Genomic DNA, 20,456 nt, shown 5'->3' with positions numbered 1-20,456 from the left:
ACATCAACATGAATCAGCCATAGGTACACCCATGAATGTGAAAGAGGAGAGTGAAAACACTGACTTAAAACTCAACATTCAAAAAAAAGAAGATCATGGCATCCGGTCCCATCACTTCATGGCAAATAGATGGGGAAACAATGGAAACAGTGACAGGCTTTATTTTCTTGGGCTTCAAAATCACTGCAGATGGTGACTGCAGCCATGAAATTAAAAGACGCTTGCTCCTTGGAAGAAAAGCTATGACTAACCTAGACAGTGTATTAAAAAGCAGAGACATTACTTTGCCAACAAAGGTCCATCTAGTCAAAGCTATGGTTTTTCCAGTAGTTATGTATGGATTTGAGAGTTGGACAATAAAGAAGGCTGGGTGCTGCAGAACTGATGCTTTTGAACTGTGGTGTTGGAGAAGACTCTGGAGAGTCCCTTGGATAGCAAGGAAATCAACCCAGTCAATCCTAAAGGAAATCAACCCTAAGTATTCATTGGAAGGACTGATGCTGAAGCTCCAATACCTGATGCGAAGAGCTGACTCCTTAGCAAAGACCCTGATGCTGGGAAAGACTGAAGGCAGCAGGAGAAGGGGATGACAGAGGATGAGATAGCTGAATGGCATCACCGACTCAATGCACATGAGTGTGAGCAAGCTCACGGTGATAGTGAAGGACAGGGGAGCCTGGTGTGCTGCAGTCCATGGGTTGCAAAGAGTCGGACACAACTAGCGACTGAAAAACAACAACAAAAGAATGACTCTAGGTACTGTGCTATACTGCAGTACTGTAGCAGGGTTCAGTCCTGTTGATTCTTTGTGACTGCATGGACTGTAGCCTGCCAGACTCTGTCCATGGGATTTTTCAGGCAAGAATATTGGAGTGGGTTGCCACTCCCTTCTCCAAGGGATCTTCCCAACTCAGGGATTGAACCCAGGTTTCCTTTGTCTCTTGCACTGCAGGCAGATTCTTTATCCACGAAGCCATTGAGCAACTTTCCCTTTAAGAACAGGGTGGGGGTGGATAACAGGGGATGGGATAAGGCTAGCCTCAGGACTCCAGAAACTTTCCAGTTCTAGTTTTGATAATTGGGAAGGAAAATGGGAAGCCAATGGGATCTAGAAGTTTACAAGACCTCAAAGGACTTCCCAGCTCTGTTCACTCCTTTCCTTCTCTCCCTCACTCTGGAGGGACCTGGGGACCCTCAACACTTTTTCCCTCCTCTTTCCTACCAGGGACTATACCTCATAAGGCAAAAGAGCTGGTGCCCAATAACTACCCTCAAAGGAGGAAAGTATATATAATCTCTTAAACACATATACAGGAAGAGTTATGTCTGGAGATTAAAATAAAGGAACTTAAATAGAAGTGCTTATCCATTAATTCAGATTTGAACTGCCTTGATTTTTTAAGATTGATCACTACTATCATATAACAGAAATACTTATGACCTTAATAACAATGTTAGATTATGTCTATTATCTCTAAAGTCACACATCGCTGGAAATATGTACACATTTATACATATATATGTACATATCTAGTGACATACTTATGGATGTAAGATCAAGCTCTATGTAGAGCCCAGCTTTCTCAAGAGATGCTTTTGACATGAAATCTAAAATAAAACACATTTGTGACCCAGAAACCTACAACTCTTCAAACACAGAAATGTAAACCACCACAGTCAACCTAACATCAGCTTGAAGGCAAGTAAGAAGGCATATGGCATTTGTTAATATCCATCCTGCCCTTTAAAATGCCCCACACTTATAGAGAGAGCTATGAGAGAAAACCCTTATTTGGTGTTTGTTGAGATGGAGTAGGTTCTGAACAGTTTATTCTGAACTGATGGATGTGAGTAAGTATTGGAAAGATAACGGAAATATTTCCTCTGTTACAGAGGTGGTTCTAGCAGGAAAAGGCACGTGACACCACCAGTGTACTCTAGGGGGCGCACAGGGGCAGGGGTGCTGTTCCTCCATAGACCTGGTTGGCCTCATCTTCTACCCACCCACCCACCAGCCACAGGAGATGGAATGTTCCATTTTTGTACCTTTGCTTTGACACAGGGTGAGCTTTTAAGCCCAGTCTATCTTTCCCTATTTCTCCACCTTGAACAGCCACTCCCCACCCTTTTCAGCATCAGGGACCAGTTTCATGGAAGACAGTTTTTCCATGGGTGTGGTGGGGATGGTTTGGGGATGACTCAAGCACATTACATTTATTGTGCTCTTTATTACATCAGCTCCACCTCAGATCATCAGGCATTAGATCTCAGAGGTTGGGGACCCCAGCCGTAGAATATTTCTCCCCATCTTTCAATATCCACCTCAATCCAGACCTTCTTGGTGACACTGTCTCCTTTTCCCATGACAGAATTCTGTCCCTTCCCTGTGTATCCAACATGCTGTGCACACACTTCTATTACAGAACTCCTAACAATGGACTTTAAAGCACTAATATATTTAATGCAATTAATACTTTAATCTAGGTGCCTTATTATTAATATTTCACTGAGATTTAATTGACACATCACATTGGATTTGTCATACATATGACAAATACATAATGACATAATGACAAATACATCATACATAATGATCTGATGTATGTATGTACTGTGAAATGATCACCATGATTACCACAATAGGTCTAGTTAATATCTACCACCACGTAAAGTTACAATTTTTGTTTTCTTGTGATGAGACTGTTGAGTTAACTCTCCTAGCAACTTTCAAACACAGATAACGGTGTTGTTAACTATAGTCACTATGCTGTCCATTACATGCAGCACTTACCTAGGACTTATTTATCTTATAACTGGAAAGAACCTTGCTATTTTGTTCTCTGTCTGGCCCTGTTCCTGGCAAAGACATATTGCCTGTTGGTGAATAAATGAATCAATGAATGAACAAGCAGCTTTGAGTAACTGAGGGCCAGTAAACTTAGTACAAAGAAAGTCTGAGTCAAGAAGTTCAGATATACTTGGTCTGTTTCTCATGTCATTTTCATAAACAACCAAAAAATGATCAGAGACATCATTTCATAAGAAAATGTAAATATCTTCAAACCCTGAACCCAGAGTTGTTTTCTCTCTCTCTCTCTTTTTTTTTTTTTTGGATAAAAAAGACTAAACACAGGTGTGTGGTCCTGAAATAATCGTGTTTGAAAATCAGGTTACATGCTGGACTTCCCTGGTGGTACAGCGCTTAAGAACCCACCTGCCAATGCAGGGACATGGGTTCAATCTGTGGTCTGTGAAGATTTCACGGAACAACAAAGCCCATGTGCTGCACCTACTGAAACCCACATGCCGAGCCTGAGCTCCACAACAAGAGAAGCCACCACAATGAAAAGCCTGTACACCACAACTAGAGAGTAATCCCTACTCACTGCAACTAAACAAAGTCTGCATGCAGCAACAAAGACCCAGTGCAGACAATAAATAAAAATAAAGATAAATAAAAGATAGACAAAAATAAGAATAAATTTAAAAAAGAATTTTAGAAAATTTGGCCATGTACAATCGTTTTTTAATCATTAAAATAGCCTATTATATTCATAGGACATACCACATCTTCAGGATGCTGACGCTTCCTGCAATTGACACTAACTGCAATTGAGAGCATCTGTGGAAAATGCTAGTGAAATTGTTTTGAACTGTTTTATGGGAATATTGTGAACAACTCCCCAAAGACCATTAGTGGGTAGGGTTGTCTAACAGATACTAAGCAATTCTTCCAAAAGAGGGTAATTAGATAGGGTCAAGGGCAGGGTCTCTTGGTAACCAAATAACCTCATTTTCTCAAACAACTGCTCTCCCACAAATAAATGGCCTGAGGCAGCAACAGAAAGGCGGGTTCTCAACATCTAAGACTGCTAAGGACTCCTCCTACTCCAGGGGAAACCACTGTTAGAGAACCCGTTTAAAGGGTTTGCACAAATTCGCTGAAAAAGCCACAAGATGACATTCAGAAAAGCAGCTGTTTAGGGGCTATAAACCCTCTATCCTTCAACTCGACGCCAGTGAGGAAAATCTATTTTTATTGTGTTGGCATGAGGTTTTATTTTATCTGTTGGGAAACTAAGCTTGGGGCTCTGTGATGACCCAGGGGGTGGGGTGGAAGAGAGGTCCACGACGGATGGGATATATGTATACATGTAGCTGATTCACCTTGGTGTACAGCAGAAAGTAACACAACACTGTAAATCATTGTTTTAAAAGATTTAAAAATGCGAAACTTTCAATCAAGTTGCCAGTAGAAAGAACCAACCTCTGCCTGCCAGCTCTGCTTTGTTGGGTCCTTCAGTCCAGAAACGTCTCTGAGGAGGTGGCAGGCAGGTCATGGCTATGGACTCCCTGAGGGTGGGACACTGCTTGTTCTCTGCGCTGCTAGTGGGGCAGGCGTTCACCAGCAACCACTCTGACCCTGGTCCTGGGGTCCTGTTCTCTCTCACAAGAGCTTCGGCCCTTTATTCCACCTCACACCCTGCCCAGATCCCCCCACCTTAAGTCTTCCTCTTGCCCCTAGCTATTTTGAAATTTCTCAAACCAACAGAAAAAGTAAAAGAGAGATGCAATTAATAATACCTGCATAAATCAAAACCATAATGAGGTCCCACTTCACACTGGTGAGAATGGCCATCATTAAAAAGCCTACAAACAACAAATGCTGGAGAGGGTGTGGCAAAAAGGGAACTCTCCAACACTACTGGTGGGAATGTAAACTGATGCAGTCACTATGGAGAACAGTATAGACGGTCCTCAAAAAAAAAAAAAACAACAACTAGAAATAAAATTACCATATGATTCAGCAATCCCAATCCTGGCCATATATCCATACAAAACTGAAATTCAAAAAGATACACCCCAATGTTCACAGCAGCATAATTTACAATAGCCAAGACATGGAAACGGACAACCTAAATGTCCATCAACAAATGAATAAAGATGTGGTATACACACACACACACACACACACACACACACACACAGAGGAATATTATTCAGCCATAAAAAAGAATGAAATAATGCTAACTGCAACAACATGGATGAACCTAAAGATTATTACCCTAAGTGAAGTTATGTCAAACAGAGAAAGACAAATACCATATGATATCACTTACGTGTAGAACCTAAAATGTGACACAAATTAACTTATTTATGAGACAGAAACAGACTCACAGACATATAGAACAGACATGTGGTTGCCAAGTGGGAGGGTGTTGGAGGAGAAATGGAGTGGGAGACTGGGATTAGCAGATGCAAACAATTATACAGAGAATAGATAAACAGCAAGGTCCTAATGTATAGCACAGGGAACAATATTTAACATCCTGTGATAAAACATAATGAAAAAAATAAGAAAAAGGATGTATATACATATACCTGAGACATTTTACTGTACAGAAGTTAAACACAATACCGCAAATCAACTATATTTCAATAAAATTTTTAAAGTAATACCTGTATAACCTCCACTGAGATTTCCTGTGAACACCTTTCTCTCTCTCCATATACATTCAATACTAAACAAATGACCCTCCTGAGTCTTTGATTGTGCTGGACCCTGAGGCCACCTCAGCCCTTGGGACCCAAGGCTATGTCCAGTCTTGGCAGAGTCCTGGCTCGGGAGACTGGACCCCTTGCCTTATACCCATAGTCAATAGTCATAGTCACTGCTTTTGGGCCAATGACCCAGGACAGCCTTTTGCCACTTTCTTCCAGACTTTGAGAATCATCACTATTGTCTAAAGTTTCTCATTGCCCAACAAACACCTAAACATTTCCAAGAGGACACCAATTTGACCTAATAAATACTATGTACTTTTTAAGTGTATGAACTTGAGCAAATTACTATTCTATCTAAACCTCGACTCATCCTCTCTTAAATGGGGGTACTAATGGTAACCACCTCAGTGAGCTGTGCTAACAATGAAATAAAGTGCCTATCAGAGTGGCTGGCACATCGTCACATTCAATAAATGTTAGTGATCACTATCATCTTTATTCAAATAGTTTCTTTGACGCTGATTGCTTTTCCAATTAGCCAACTCATCAGTGCATTCTTGCAAACCTTTCCACACCTCAGGACAATGCACTGTAACCCATCATGACAGAGAGGCCGCTGGAGTCTGGTGCCCTCCTGAGGCAAGAGTTAGCTGGGTCCCAGGCTCCTGTTGGTTGACACTTCTTGATAAAGATACTACAGGAGCAGGGCCCTGCTTGAGTAAAAAAAGATAAGGCAACCACATTTTTCTCACTCTTGTGGTCAAGGAGACCGCCCAGACCACACAGCCCACAGAACAGATCCTCACAGGTCAGAGAAGAGAAGGGGGTAGCAGCCCACAATGTGTCCTGCCAAGCTTCCAGAAACCCTTGCACTGGAATCCATCTTGGCTGAAAGATGCGCGTGGACATGGGAGAGGGCCCTGAGTCAGATCAAACATGGGCAGGAGCAAGTTAATTGGCCAGAAGGAACCCAGAAAACTGCCACCATATAAGTGATTTAAGCCACTCCTATAGTGCGTAACTCACTCTGAGTCTACCTGGGTGTTCTTCCACACATACTTTGGTTCTAATAAATGCTCTAGCTGCTTCACAATCTCTGTCTCTTTGCTGGAACCTTTCTTCAAAGAAGACAAGGACCTGCTTCAAGCCACTGCACCCCATGATCCCCCGAGATCACTCCTTCACTTCCAACTTCACCTCTCATCCATCTCTCCACACACCCAGGTTCCACACACATAAGGTAATTATACCATCTCAGAAACACACTGCACACTAACCTTTGAAATTTCAAATTATTAACTTAAATTTTCAATTCAAAATTAGGTTGTTAAATTTAAGTTGAAATTTTAAATTGAAAACTATTTGGGTGATACATCCTCAGATGCTCTCTCTCCTTACTATTCAGAATAAAAGATCACTTCCTCAGGGCTCACACAGGATTTTCTTCTGTTCTTCTACTGTAGTACATATCGCAAGTTCAGGAATGGTCATTCTATGTCAGTAAGTCATGCCCTGGTTTCCCACTTTCCTAGTAGTTACTGTCAGTCAACCTAATTTTTTCCTTCATGATCCATTCTGACCCCTTGATTCCTTTCAGATAATAGTACTTGATCATGAGAGAACATCAGAACTCTCTGTGAACTATTTCTAAAGTGCACATGTCCTAGGACTTCCCTGGTAGTCCAGTGATTAAAAATTCACCCTGCAATGCAGGGAACGTGGGTTCAATCCCTGGCTGGAGAACTAGGATCCCACACACCGAGGAACAAGTTAAGCCTGAGTGCCCCAGCTACTGAGACCATGCACTCTGGAGCCCATGTGCTACACCAGAGAGTCCGCGCACCATGACGATAGATCCCACATGATGCAACAAGATCCCGAGTGCCACAACTAAGACCGACACAGACAAATAAATTTAAAAATAAAAATAAAAATGCACATGTCCAGCTTTGATCCTAACAACACACTTGACTGTGAAATCTTTCTTAGAGATTTCGTCTGGACTCCTTAAACACATCCTGCTTAGTAAAGGCACAGCACTTGAAATCAGACTTAGAAGAGAGTAAATAATGTTCTTCTGTATAAGCCTCACCTTGGCAAGCCAGTAAGCATCCGCAAATAAATCAGCAAGAGAAGACCTATGTTCTTTGATTTTTTTTTCCCCCATGAGTAACTAACACATAACAGGGCATTCTGCCCCACCATGTGGTTTTTCTCCTTGCTGCAGCTCTCCCTGTAATTGTCAGAGAGAAAGATTAAATGAGAACGTTAATTCCTCATTTTTCTTGGTATTAAACATCTATAAGCTTGAAGTCATAACTGCAAGAATGCAATGAACAATAATTCACTGTGAGAAATGCAAGTACAGAAATTATTTTAAAATAGTAGCTCCAATCTTGACACATATGATTTAGGTGTAAGATTATATTTTAAAATATAGCTGCTTTTAAATGAGAGGGAAAGGGTAAAAGGAAAACTTAAGTCACAGAATACACACTCACACATATATCTATAAATGTCTGTGTGTGTGTACTTGTGGCTGTCATGAAGCTAAGTGCAAAGAAAACATCTACTGTGGATGTGCAACAGTTTGTACACATTTTACCCATATGCTAAAGTGAGAACTGGATTCTGGGTTATACCGAGAAGTTGAATCTTTAAAAGCCTCAAGCCTTTTAAACATTTTACAGATATTGGCCATGTCCTTGGCTACAAGGGATCAAAGCCTTAGAAAGAGATCTTATACTCTGAAGAAACTGAATCATCTAAATAAAAGTTCATGAAATGATACAGAAAATCAAAGTGGGTTCATAGTTAAGATGTTAGTCTATTAGGTTGATTGCAGAACTACATGGTTGTTTCATTTCTACATCAATCATTGACGTAAAGAGGGAAATGCATCTCTTTATTCCTTTAATATTCTAGCAAAAAAAAAGTTTTTCTGTCAGTTTTGGCATCAGTGCTTTTTAGTGTAAGTCTATTATCATGTGAAAAACTCAAGTTATAAGGAAACAAATTATTCATGAAGCTAATTATATAAGCATTTCTATCTGTTACACGTTGGATTATGTCCCTACCAAATTCATATGTTGAAGTCCTGTCCCCCAACACCTCAGAATATGACTTTATTCAGAGACAGGGTCTTTAGAGAGGTAATTAAATTAAAATGAGGTCTTTAGGATGGGCCCTAATCCAGTATGACTGATGTCCTTATAAAAAGGGGAATTGTAGGCAGACACACAACAGAGAGAACACCATGTGAACATGAAGATAGCCACCTACAAGCCAAGGAAAGAGGCCTGGAACAACTTCTTCCTTCCTTGCCAACACCTTGATCTCAGATTCTTAGCCTCCAGAACTGTGAGACAATAAATTTCTGTTGTTTAAGCCACCCAGTGTGCAATACTTTTGTTACGAGAGCTCTAGCAAAGGAATACATTATCCACTTTATTTTTCTTTAAAATGAAAAGTTGGCTTGCTTGTTTTGGGTGGGGAGGGTTGCTTTAAAAAAAAAAAGTGGTTGGCCATTTTTCAATTTTCAGATACAGCACCTGGACCAAAGAAATCAACAAATCTTCCTGTGGGAATAAACCTCAAGGTTACATCTACAAGAAAAAGACCCCTGAGTCAGAGAAAGTAGCACTTTCCAGGAAAGAGGAACTGGTGAGGTCACAATGCCCAGACACTCCAGGATGGAGAGGAAAAACAGTCTAGCTCAAGTGTCCTTGTCAGAAGTCCAAAGAGTCAAGCTGTCTCCTGGGCTCTCCTATCACCAGATGTCAAGTATAAGAAGGAACGGAAGTTGGTACTCTTCTATGTGTATCAAAGACATAAGGAAATATGAAGGGAGATGTAACGCCCTAAGTCAAAATAAACTTCTAAAATTCAGGACTAGCCTACAGCGATGACACAGATGATGAGATGGTAGCAAGGGACCTCCTGAAGAACTTTCTATTTTCTCCCAATTATGAGTCAATAGAAGACTCTATTGGAGAAGGTAATGGCAACCCACTCCAGTACTCTTGCCTGGAAAATCCCATGGACGCAGGAGCCTGGTAGGCTGCAGTCCATGGGGTTGTGAAGAGTCAGACATGACTGAGTGACTTCACTTTCACTTTCATACATTGGAGAAGGAAACGGCAACTCACTCCAGTGTTCTTGCCTGGAGAATCCCAGGGACAGGGGAGCCTGGTGGGCTGCCTTCTATAGGGTTGCACAGGGTCGGACATGACTGAAGCGACTTAGCAGCAGCAGAAGACTCTATAAAAGTTCTCCCCTCCCCCAGTGAATCATTTTCCTATTTTTTCCCTCTCCTTTATCCTCAAACTCTAAAATAAGCAGAGGGTGAAAGGAAGCATTGTGATAAGCTCTGGGGCAGGGCTAGGGCAATCAGTTCCTTTTCTCCATCTCAAGTCTTTGCAATAAAGACACACATTTGGTCATGAATGTGAAAAATGGTAAGATGGGAATATGACATTGTTAAACTATTGCAAATATTTTCAAGACATCAGTCAAACTCTCTAAAAGGATTTCCTTAGCATCTGATAATCATCAAGTATGAAGATTTCAAAACATGTCCATAGAGAACAAAGATGCTGATGATATTTACATCTATGAAAGACAGAAGAGGGAAAAGAGAACTATTTCTTGGTTGGACCACACTTGGGTATGATGCCTGTGAAGACCTGAGACATGTGAATCATTAACCTGGAGGGAAGTAACTAACCATTTCAGCATGACTCCTTAAGTTCAGGGTTCAGTTGAAACACACACTTCTTGGAAATTCACTGCTTAATGAAAACCTGTTTTATTAGTCATTCTAATTACTCCATATTAGATCACTTGTACATTCTCAATTAATTTAGGGGGCTAGTTTAGCTAGGACTTTGCATGGACTGGTCAAGCAGAAGACAGATAATAATGGAAGAAAATGGGGCGTAAAAGGAAAGTATATTATAATTTGAAATGTATCTCAGAGTCTAAAATCTCAGAACACCAGCAGAAATGATTCTGGGTTGTAAACTGATATTTTTAACTCTGTGGGGAAAAGATAGGCAAAGATAAAAAACTGTGTCAATCCACAAAATAATTTTAATAATGAGGAACCTTAATCATACCTAGTTTACAGGGTAAGTATTCCAAATACATGAAAACAAACTGAAAATGAGGAAGACTGCTATAGAACCATGCCCTTGTTCCCCTACAAAAAGTATCTTCAAAAAGGTTGATGAACCAATTTGCAAGGAAGCAATGGAGATGCAGACAGAGAACAGAACTGTGGACACAGTGAGGGAAGGAGATGATGGGATGAATTGAGAGAGCAGCATGGAAACATACACATTACCATACGTAAAACCGCCAGGGGGAATTCGTTGTATGATGCAGGGAGCTCAATCTGGCGCTCTGTGACGCCCTAGAGGTGTGGGATGGGGTGGCAGACGGAAGGGAGGGTCAAGAGGGAGGAAACACATGTATACCTGTGTCTGATTCATGCTGATGTATGGCAGAAACCAACACAATATTGTAAATCAATCATCCTCTAATTCAAAATAAATTTTTAAAAAAGACATGTTAAGGCTAGTGATTTGTTGAAGTACAAAATCGAACTTAAAAAAAAAAAACTTTCTAAATTACTTATGTCAACTCAAAGAAAAATATACAACATTCTCAGTAACATAAAGGCATATACCATGGAAAGGACAGCGAACTTTTTTTAAGGCTCAATATTTTTATACTGCTATATTTAAGAAAAGTTCTTAAGAGAACTCAGAACCAATTCTGCCATTCACAAAATCTAAATGAATGCTTAATAAGATCTAAAGATATTTACAGGAAATCACAGTGGCAATAAATCTACTGCATTATTATTTATAGTTGTGTTTGTGATGAATACAGCCTAACACGGCAACAAGCCAGTATTTCAGGGCTGAGAGATTTACCCAACCTTAAACATATCAGTCCACACAGGCCTGGAGTCTGTAATCATTATCACAGTTTAATCTGTCTTCTGCAAAACAAAACTAAAAAATAGACTGTGTGTCTCTGTGATTAATCATTCATATTTAAAGCCAATCGGAACGAAGAAAAGGTCTAAAATAGCAGCTCCAGGAACATGGTACTGGAAAGCAATGGAATGTGTTTAGAATACCGTGTTCCGAAAAGCGTCATGCAACCTTCTGTTAAATGTGTGGTTCATTCCATTTTGTCATCCTGATTTGTATCCTGGAAGCCCTTATACGTGACAGGATTACTTCCTGACAATTGCAGCACACATAGGTTGATGAGCAAAATCCGAGATTAATTACAAAGTTCCTCCCCTTGAACCTCCTCCTACCCACTCCCTCCAAATAATGATGCTTCTTGCAAAGTCCAAAGGACTCCGGTTGGTACTCTTGTGTGTGTTAGTCGCTCAGTTGTGTCCAACTCTTTGCGACCCTATGGACTATAGCTCTCCAGGTTCCTCTATCCACGGAATTCTCCAGGCAAGAATACTGGAGTGGGTAGCCATTCCCTTCTCCAAGGGATCGTCCCAACCCAGGGATTGAACCCAGGTCTCCTGCGTACCAGGCAGATTCTTCACCATCTGAGCCACAGGGAAGCCCACTGGTACTCTAGGGTGACCTATCAAAATTATCAGTGGGAAGAGCTGGTGAGTCCTGGATACACTTGGCAGAGGACAGCCGAGAGTTTGGAAGATGGGGTACCCTGAACCCCAAATGAAAGCTGCCAGGCTGTGGGATCATTAAAATAAAGCTAGCTGGCAGTTATCCCCTTAGCATTTGGTGTTCATCCTAGGAATACTGCCAGGTACATAAACATAGCCAGGGAGAACATGTCTTTAAGAAAATGAAGAATTAAAAGGGAGGAAGAAGAGGAGAAGAGGGTAGAAGAGAGAAGTAATGGGACTGAAGAAGCAGTTACTAACACTGCCACCCCCCACAAGCTGCTTTTCACTTTGATGACTAGCACTTCTTTGCAGATGTACATAGTTCCTCCTGACCTTGGCAGAATCCAAGAATTTATACAGTTAGCCATTCTTGCACAATCTCCTAAAAAGAACAGCACAAATGTTCTATCCTTCAATGCCAGCAGGCCTTGCTGCTTCTACCCTCCTATTTTTCTTCCAGTAAATTAATTTACTTGCTTAGGTACCGATGTAAAAATAAATGACCAGCTCTCCTCTTCTCGCTCCCTCTCCATCTCTGACAACAGAACTCAAATTTTTTTTTCCCTTTCTTTAGATGAAGTTGGAGGAAACAGCTAATTTCTATGAAAACTTAATTATCTTCATCAACTAGAAATTTATGCTGGGCATGAAATGCAAAGGATTTTAACAACTGTAGCTTTTCCAGCTTTATTATTATGAGAAATGAAGTTCTCTTATTGATGGATCTGTTCACAGCATAGAGCCAAAGAGTACAAAGAATTTATACTATAATCAAAGACAGCCTGGATATCTTAATTATCTTAATAATAAATCCAAAATAACCACAGTTTGATATATTAAATAACTTTTAGGACATGAACACTGAGCAAGAATCTTCATTAATTCTAATTACGGTGCCTATAAGTCATGTTTAACACTTTTCACCCCTTAGTAAATTAAAATTAAAGTGCTTATTTACAAAGCACAGGCCCTAATGAACCAAAAAAGACATTTCTAGAAGAGTCTGATGTTAAAACCAGATGCTGTATACGTGTCTAATTTTACTCAGATTCACAGTAAGAATGATTTATGGGCCAACATCAGCCTCAGTTAAACCTCAAAACCAACTGGCATGATACTGCAGGTGATTCAGAGTTGAGTTCATTTTCAAATTTATCTTTTCAAAAACTGAAGGAAAAAAACAGACTTTCACAATTCCAAAAAGTGCCTGTTTCTGTGACATTCATAGTAGGAAGGAAAAAATAGACACTCTTCCAATCATACTTCTCAGGGACCAGTAACAGTGACAGAGTCTGCAAAACTGGTGACACCAACTGGGAATCTGAGCAACTTTTGAGGAAAAAAGAGGGAAATGACACCTACTGTCTTCTTTTTAAAATCATGATGCTAGGGTAAACTGACAATGCTGGTGACATCCTCACCTTCCTATAAGAAAGGAAGTTGAAAGAATACCTTTGGATTCATCCTAAAAACACTGGTAGGAATCCTTCTCCACGTCTTCCTTGGCTGAAAGAAGGAAGCACTGGCAATTGATTTTCATTTTGACTTTTGTTACAAAAGAGTGTAGCATCATCAATGACAGCACAGATCCAGAATCAGCCCCCTGGATTCCAACCTTACTTGTCATGTGACTGTGAATGAGTTACCTCTTTGGGTCTTATTTGTCTCATTTGTAAAATGGAGCTATAGATAAAATATACAGTAAATAACCATAACAGTCAACAACCATTATAATTTCCTCTGCCATGGTCTATTTCTTATTCAGCTTTTAACTAATGTTCTAAATATGGAATAATGTTTATAAGTAAGAATAATAAACGCTTAAATAGTGTTTCATAAAGAAGGCGAGCACCAAAGAATTGATGCTTTTGAAGTGTGGTGCTGGAGAAGACTCTATCGAGTCCCTTGGACAGCAAGGAGATCAAACCAGTCACTCCTAATGGAAATCAACCTGGAACATTCATTGGAAGGACTGATGCTGAAGCTGAAAATACTTTGGCCACCTGATGCAAAGAGCCAACTCATTGAAAAAGACCCTGATACTGGGAAAGATTGAAAGCAAAAGGAGAAAGGGGTGGCCGAGGACAAGATGGTTAGATAGCATCACTGACTCTATGGACGTGAATTTGAACAAACCCTGGGCAGCAGTGGAAGACAGAGGAGCCTGGTGTGCTACAGTCCATGGAGTCACAAAGAGTCATGCCTTAGTGACTGAACAACAGCAGCAAAACAGTATTAACTAGATAGCAGGTACCATTCTAAGCAATTTTTACTCATGTGATCCTTACAACCAACTTTTGAGGTGGCCACTATTTCCCAGATGAGGATGCCAAGTACACAGAGATGAAGCCACTCGTCCAAGGGCCAGCTAGTAAATAACAGAGGCAGAATCCAGACTCAGACTGGCTTCAGAGCCCAGGCCCTTATCACTATCCTGCTTCTCTCTTTTTTTTATGAATATCAAAAATTTATTGGAACGAACGTCCAGGTTGGTATAAATTCACTTTTTAAAAGGCTGGTATGGCGCTTGTGAAGCAAGAACATCTGTATCCTGCAACACTGAACACCTTTCCATCCAAACTTGGAAAATCTGCCACACAAACACGGTTCCAGTCGGTGGGGAGATGAGACTAGACTGCAGATGCGCCATCCGTTGTAGAAGGAAGATACAAAATACCTTCCCTGTAAATTACAGAAAGTACCTTTTCCAAACGCATGCTGTAAACAGCAGACACTTTAACACAGAGCATTAATTATGCACCACATACTAACACAAATGACCTCTGAAATGGCAGACCCACATCCAAGCATCTAAGCTACTCCATTTTTAAAAAATTCTCTTCCTGCCTCATTTCACTTAGTTACCATCATACTTTTTTACACGTGTTAAAGTTCCAAGGAAGTAAGCTAATCATATCTAGAGGTGAATTCTAACTAGTCAAAAATACCTTCACTGGCATTTTCTATAAATGTTTAGCCTGTCTCCCACGCCCATACCTATTTACACAGAAAGTCAGACTGACAGTAAAAATTAATCTGCTTCTTGAACAAAAACCTTTGATACAAATTTGCTAACATCATAATTTATATAACATAGAACTTTGGAAATTTTAAGTTCAGTACATAGTGAAACTATCTTGCATCTCAGTAACATTTTAAGTACAATACAAAGGAATGAGACTTAAAAAGCAAACAGATCAACCACAGTTAACTTTCCTTCTAATTGATGCTCCTCCTTGCAGTTTCCGAAAAGGAGTTGAATCTTTGAAATATTTGATATCCAAGGTCATCTAGGCTGCTACTTTGCAACAACCTTACACAGCCCACAGGAAGCCCCACTGATATGAGTCACACACAGCCAACAATCTGTGTGGACCACGACTGTGATGTGAACCTCAGTGAACAGTGAACAGTGAACAGTGAACAGACACTCACCGATCAGAACTCAGATCCTTCCCTTAGCTTCAGCATGGAAACCACGTCCTGGGAGAAATGAACTAAGCACATGAGGGAAAGCACCTCTCATCCCCATCTTTGGAATATCATGGACTTTAAATAGGTTGATGTTGTGAAGAACCAGAAGCTGCATTATTTGGTTATCTTAGGATGAACTGGTCAACCAATACAATGGAGTTCCGATCTAGAAAAGTTATTTTACGGTAGCCATTATCCTGTTTGTGGACCTAAAGCAGAAACATATCTATAAGCAATCGCTCCTTAAGACTAATGAATCTTCTGAAAGAATTATTTGGTGGTGGTTTAGTCGTTAAGTCGTGTCCAACTCTTGCGACCCCATGCACTGTAGCCTGCCAGCCTCCTCTGTCCATGGGGATTCTCTAGGCAAGGATACTGGAGTGGGTTGCCAGTTCCCTCTCCAGGGGATCTTTCCAACCCAGGAATCAAATCCTGGCCTCATGCATTGCAGGCAGATTCTTTACCAACTGAGCTACGAGGGAAGACAAAAGAATTACTTAGAGCAACACAAACACATGATGGTCAGAAATATACAACGGGAAAAAGAAACCATGCGTTTTTTTACCTTTCTACTTGTAGCCTTTCCTTCTCGTGTTCTAACATATTTCAATCTGCTCCAACATATTCCAACCAATAGTTCTAATTTTCCAACAAACAGCTATAGGCCTGATTACAATGACTAATGGGCTATTTACCACAGAGAGTAACAAAATACTCTCATATCATATGGTTGTTCAGGTTTATATATACATACAAATTTATATACATATTTATATATTTTATAATACATATTACATATACATTTATAAATACATGCCACACAATGACATATTTATATCACACAATGCACCCTAGATATAGCCACAGGTAAACTATGGCTTTGTTATCAAGGACATGGATATTAATACCACAATGAGCTGTGGCTACTCTGTCGTAAGAATGACTGAAATGAAAAATCATTGACAATAACAAGTGTGGGTGAAACTATGAAACAACAAATACTGTTCTCCACTGCTTGAGGGATCACAAATTGGTTCATTCCTTTGGATAAATGTTCTGCAGTATTTACTCCAGTTGCACATATAACCCAGCAGTCTACTCTATTCAATGAACAACAATGTATTCACATGTAAGATCACAGGAAGATATAGGAATGCATGTCACAGCATGGCTCTCAATAACCCCAACTGCAAATGACTCAAAGTCCAGCAACAGCAGAGGAGATAAACTAGTTGTGGCATGCTCACCCAGTGAAATACTGTACAGCAAGGAAAATGAGCCAGTTACTGAAAAATACAACATTGATGAATATAACAACGGTAAGGTTGAATGAAAGAATTTAGTCAGAAAAGAACTCCATTTATACAAATCCACAAAAGAGGCCAAGTGAATTATGGTCTCACGAGGAGGGACAGTGTTTGGTTACCTTTAGCATGAAGGAAGAATTACTGATAGAGATCAAAGGGGGCAACTTGGGTGCTAGTAATACTGATACCTATTTCTTGACCTGGCAGTTGGTCCACTTTGTGAGATCTCAGAATGAACACTTAAAATTTGTGTATTTTTCAGTATGTATGTTACATATCAATAAGAATGCTTATTATCTTTTTAATTAAAATTTTTGTTTCGGCTGCACATGCAGCTTGTGGGATCTTTGTTCTGGAACCAAGGATTGAACCTGGTTCCTCAGCAATGAAAATGCTGAGTCCTAATCATGGACTGCCAGGGAATTCCCAAGAATGTTTAAACATAAAAATTAAAAAAGTTAAAAGTTAAAAATAGGCCTTTTACAGTTATTTTAAAAAACCTTTTAAAATTATATTAAAATTAAAAATAATACTTTTTAAAGAAAAAAACAGATCTACTTTCAAGCCCAGTTGTCTATATATGTATATATCTGTATTAGTTTACTAGGGCTGCCATGACAGAACAACAGAAATGTATTTTCTTACAGTCTGGAGGCTGGAAGTTCAAGGCCATGGTGCTGGCAGGGTTGTTTCCTACTGAAATCTCTCTCCTTGGCTCAGGGACACCTACCTTCTCCCCACTGTCCTCTCAATGGCTTATTTCTTGTGCATGCACATTCTTGGGGCATCTTCTTTATGGGGCATCAGATTAGGTCCCCACTCTTATGACCTCATTTAATGTTAATTACCTTACTGCCAAGTACAGTCACATCAGCAATTAGGGCTTCAACCTATGAATTCTGGGAGAGTTCCCAATTCAATCTATAATAAACTCATTGACACTCTCTTAATTAAAAAAAAAAATCCTCTTTATGTAAAATGTTCACATTTTCAACCTCTAAAATATTTAAATCTCATTACCTTAAATACCACCTCAAAGTACCAGGTGTTTCCCAAGTACTTTAAAGTCTTCACCATATACAGTTTGTGAAAATGTTTAAATCTAGGGTTTTCAAAATTTCATGGAAATTATTTTTAATTCAAGGACAGGTAAAAAACCTAATTATATTTTTAAATAGAACCCAGTTTTATTGACAAAACACCATTTCAATACTGATTATATACGAACTCTCACCACAGACAAGTAATGAATACACATGCAGGTCACCTGTTTTGTTAAACAACTACACATGATAAGAAGGAAACATTGAAAAGGAGTACTTTCAAATGATTTAATGTAACACATACTTATTGTTACCACCTACCCTGCATTTCTGCAAATCCTCCAGTGAAACTTTAATCTATTAAATATTTAGTAATGCCAGGGTGGCTTAAGCTTATTTTCAAATGGTCGCAAAATATGAACGTGGTTATTAACAGAATAGAGAATAAATTATCCAAGGAAAAATATAGTGTCTGACCCAGCGTTCTTGCCAAAGACCCTGGTTATCCTTCTGTGACAGGATCAACGGGGCACCTTGGGGTTCATGATGCCTATATAATTATACTCCAAATCTAGGTCACAGCAAGCACCTCATTACACTGAGATTCAAAGAGCTAAACCTTTATTTCAAGGAGACAAACTTTTAGGATAGTCTTTTTTCTAATCTGCTTACATGCTCACACATGTTTTGGCAATATATATTTAAATTAATACTAAGTCACTTGGCAGCTCTCTTTGTCATTTATAACTGTTTCATGCACATAATGTCATATATCACCAAGAACACAATGTCAAAAGGAAGTTATCAAAAGGAAAAACAAAGTCCAGTTACTATATAGTGTGTAGCAATCCCTGTGGATTAAGTTACCAAAACTTCATGAAAGGAGAATTCAAAGGGACAAATGAAAAATGGTGCCCAACAACTGTCTTAAAAAGATATTTTTAGAGTTCAATGAGTCCCAACTTATTTCTATCACAATATCTTTGCTCATTGGAAACACTGCAGTTTTTCTTTCCATGCAATTTTGACCAGCTACCTGTCATTCTGCAGGGCTTTGCTGCAGCCTCTATGTTTCCTAAGAAGCTTATTTCTTTCTGCTTCAGATCCTTCAGCCCTGAGATGATTACTCAGAGTGTGGATTCCAGCCCTCCAGGGTCAATCTCCCAGTCCCAAAGGCAGAATAAATATGGAGGCTTGAAATGGGAAAAGCCTTGGGTGATTTTCCTTTAAGGGGCTCACCTAAGCCAAGTCTGAGGCTCTCCACTCAGACCCAGGATGCCTGAATTCTGCTCACGACAACCTCAGGCCAACACACACACCCTTAGTGCCCATCACACCCTGCTCAGCAACTCTGCCCCCACCAGAACGTGGGCCCTCATGTAGCGTCATCTTCCTTTCTCTTTCTAAACGTCTCGGAGCCACAAAAGTTCTGCTTCTTCTTAAACAGCTCTCTTTTTCTAACTTCCTGCAACCGAAACATATCCCAGGTTGCAGAGACCAGAACTAAAGTTTTTCCAGTTGCCTGGAAAGTTACTGAGGTTACTCAGACTTACCGTTGATGCCTTTGATGCAGGGAGCAGATGGCTGAACTCAGGTCATCCTTTGTCTGTGTCGGAAAAGTGGAAGGAGGCAGCCACCAGCCAAAAACAAAGTCCCCGTGAATGTAACAGGTCAACACATTTGGGCTGAACAGCTGCTAACTAACTTGGGGGAAAGACAAGGGGAAAGAACCCCAAAAGTGGTGAGGAAATGGTTTCCTTCCCAACAGAGATGGAGCAGCTCTCATGGCGGCCAATCATCATCTCCAGGAGTGAGATCACACCGACAAGAGATTGATTTATGAGCCTGCTAACTAGAAAGGTGGTCCTTGCGCCAGGAAAGCAGAGTCACCCAGGAAGCTCCTCCCACATTTCCCCTGCCACTGACAAGCATCAGCTTAAGATGCTCGTGTACCTATACCTGATGAGACTTTAGCCTCATCTGTAACCTACTGTCCTCAGAGATCTGGTTGCCTCTGCTCTTTCTCTGGGAATGAAAGTTCTTTCTGTAACCAAGGACAAGAGTGTTTTGATGTTAGGGATCCTGACACTGCTTAGGGGGCAGTCCCAAACTCCTGAGCAAGAATCCACGTGAACTGAGATAAAGCCTTTGTCTCTAAAGGCAGTTTCAATTATGTCTCCAAGATACCCTGTCCTCTATTTGACCTCAGTACCCTAGGCCTTTTCAAGAGCAGGGCTAATCTCTTTTCCAAGCCAAGCCCCAGGTGGGAAGAAGAAAACTCCAGCTGGAGGAACACCCGTATCTCAACTCATAGCAGGTGGTATGGATGCCTACCGCCCCGCCCCACTCCACCACTTTCACTTCCCCAATGAACCCCCCAAACCTGGAATCATTTCTACAGGAGTTCACTCTGTTATGAAGAAATCCTTTGTAATGAAGCTTGCATTTCTTCCCCCAACG

General features: G+C 40.3%; 1 protein-coding gene across 4 annotated transcripts in view; it reads right to left on the bottom strand.

Annotated features, from left to right (window-relative positions):
• The window catches only part of CACNB2 (calcium voltage-gated channel auxiliary subunit beta 2), a 410,486-nt gene that overhangs the window by 376,301 nt on the left and 13,729 nt on the right, over positions 1-20,456 (bottom strand). The gene's annotated exons all lie outside the window — the stretch shown is intronic.

The sequence above is a fragment of the Cervus canadensis genome, chromosome 10, assembly GCF_019320065.1.
Source record: "Cervus canadensis isolate Bull #8, Minnesota chromosome 10, ASM1932006v1, whole genome shotgun sequence".
Lineage (NCBI taxonomy): Eukaryota > Metazoa > Chordata > Mammalia > Artiodactyla > Cervidae > Cervus > Cervus canadensis.
This window is presented reverse-complemented; position numbering and strand designations above follow the sequence as displayed.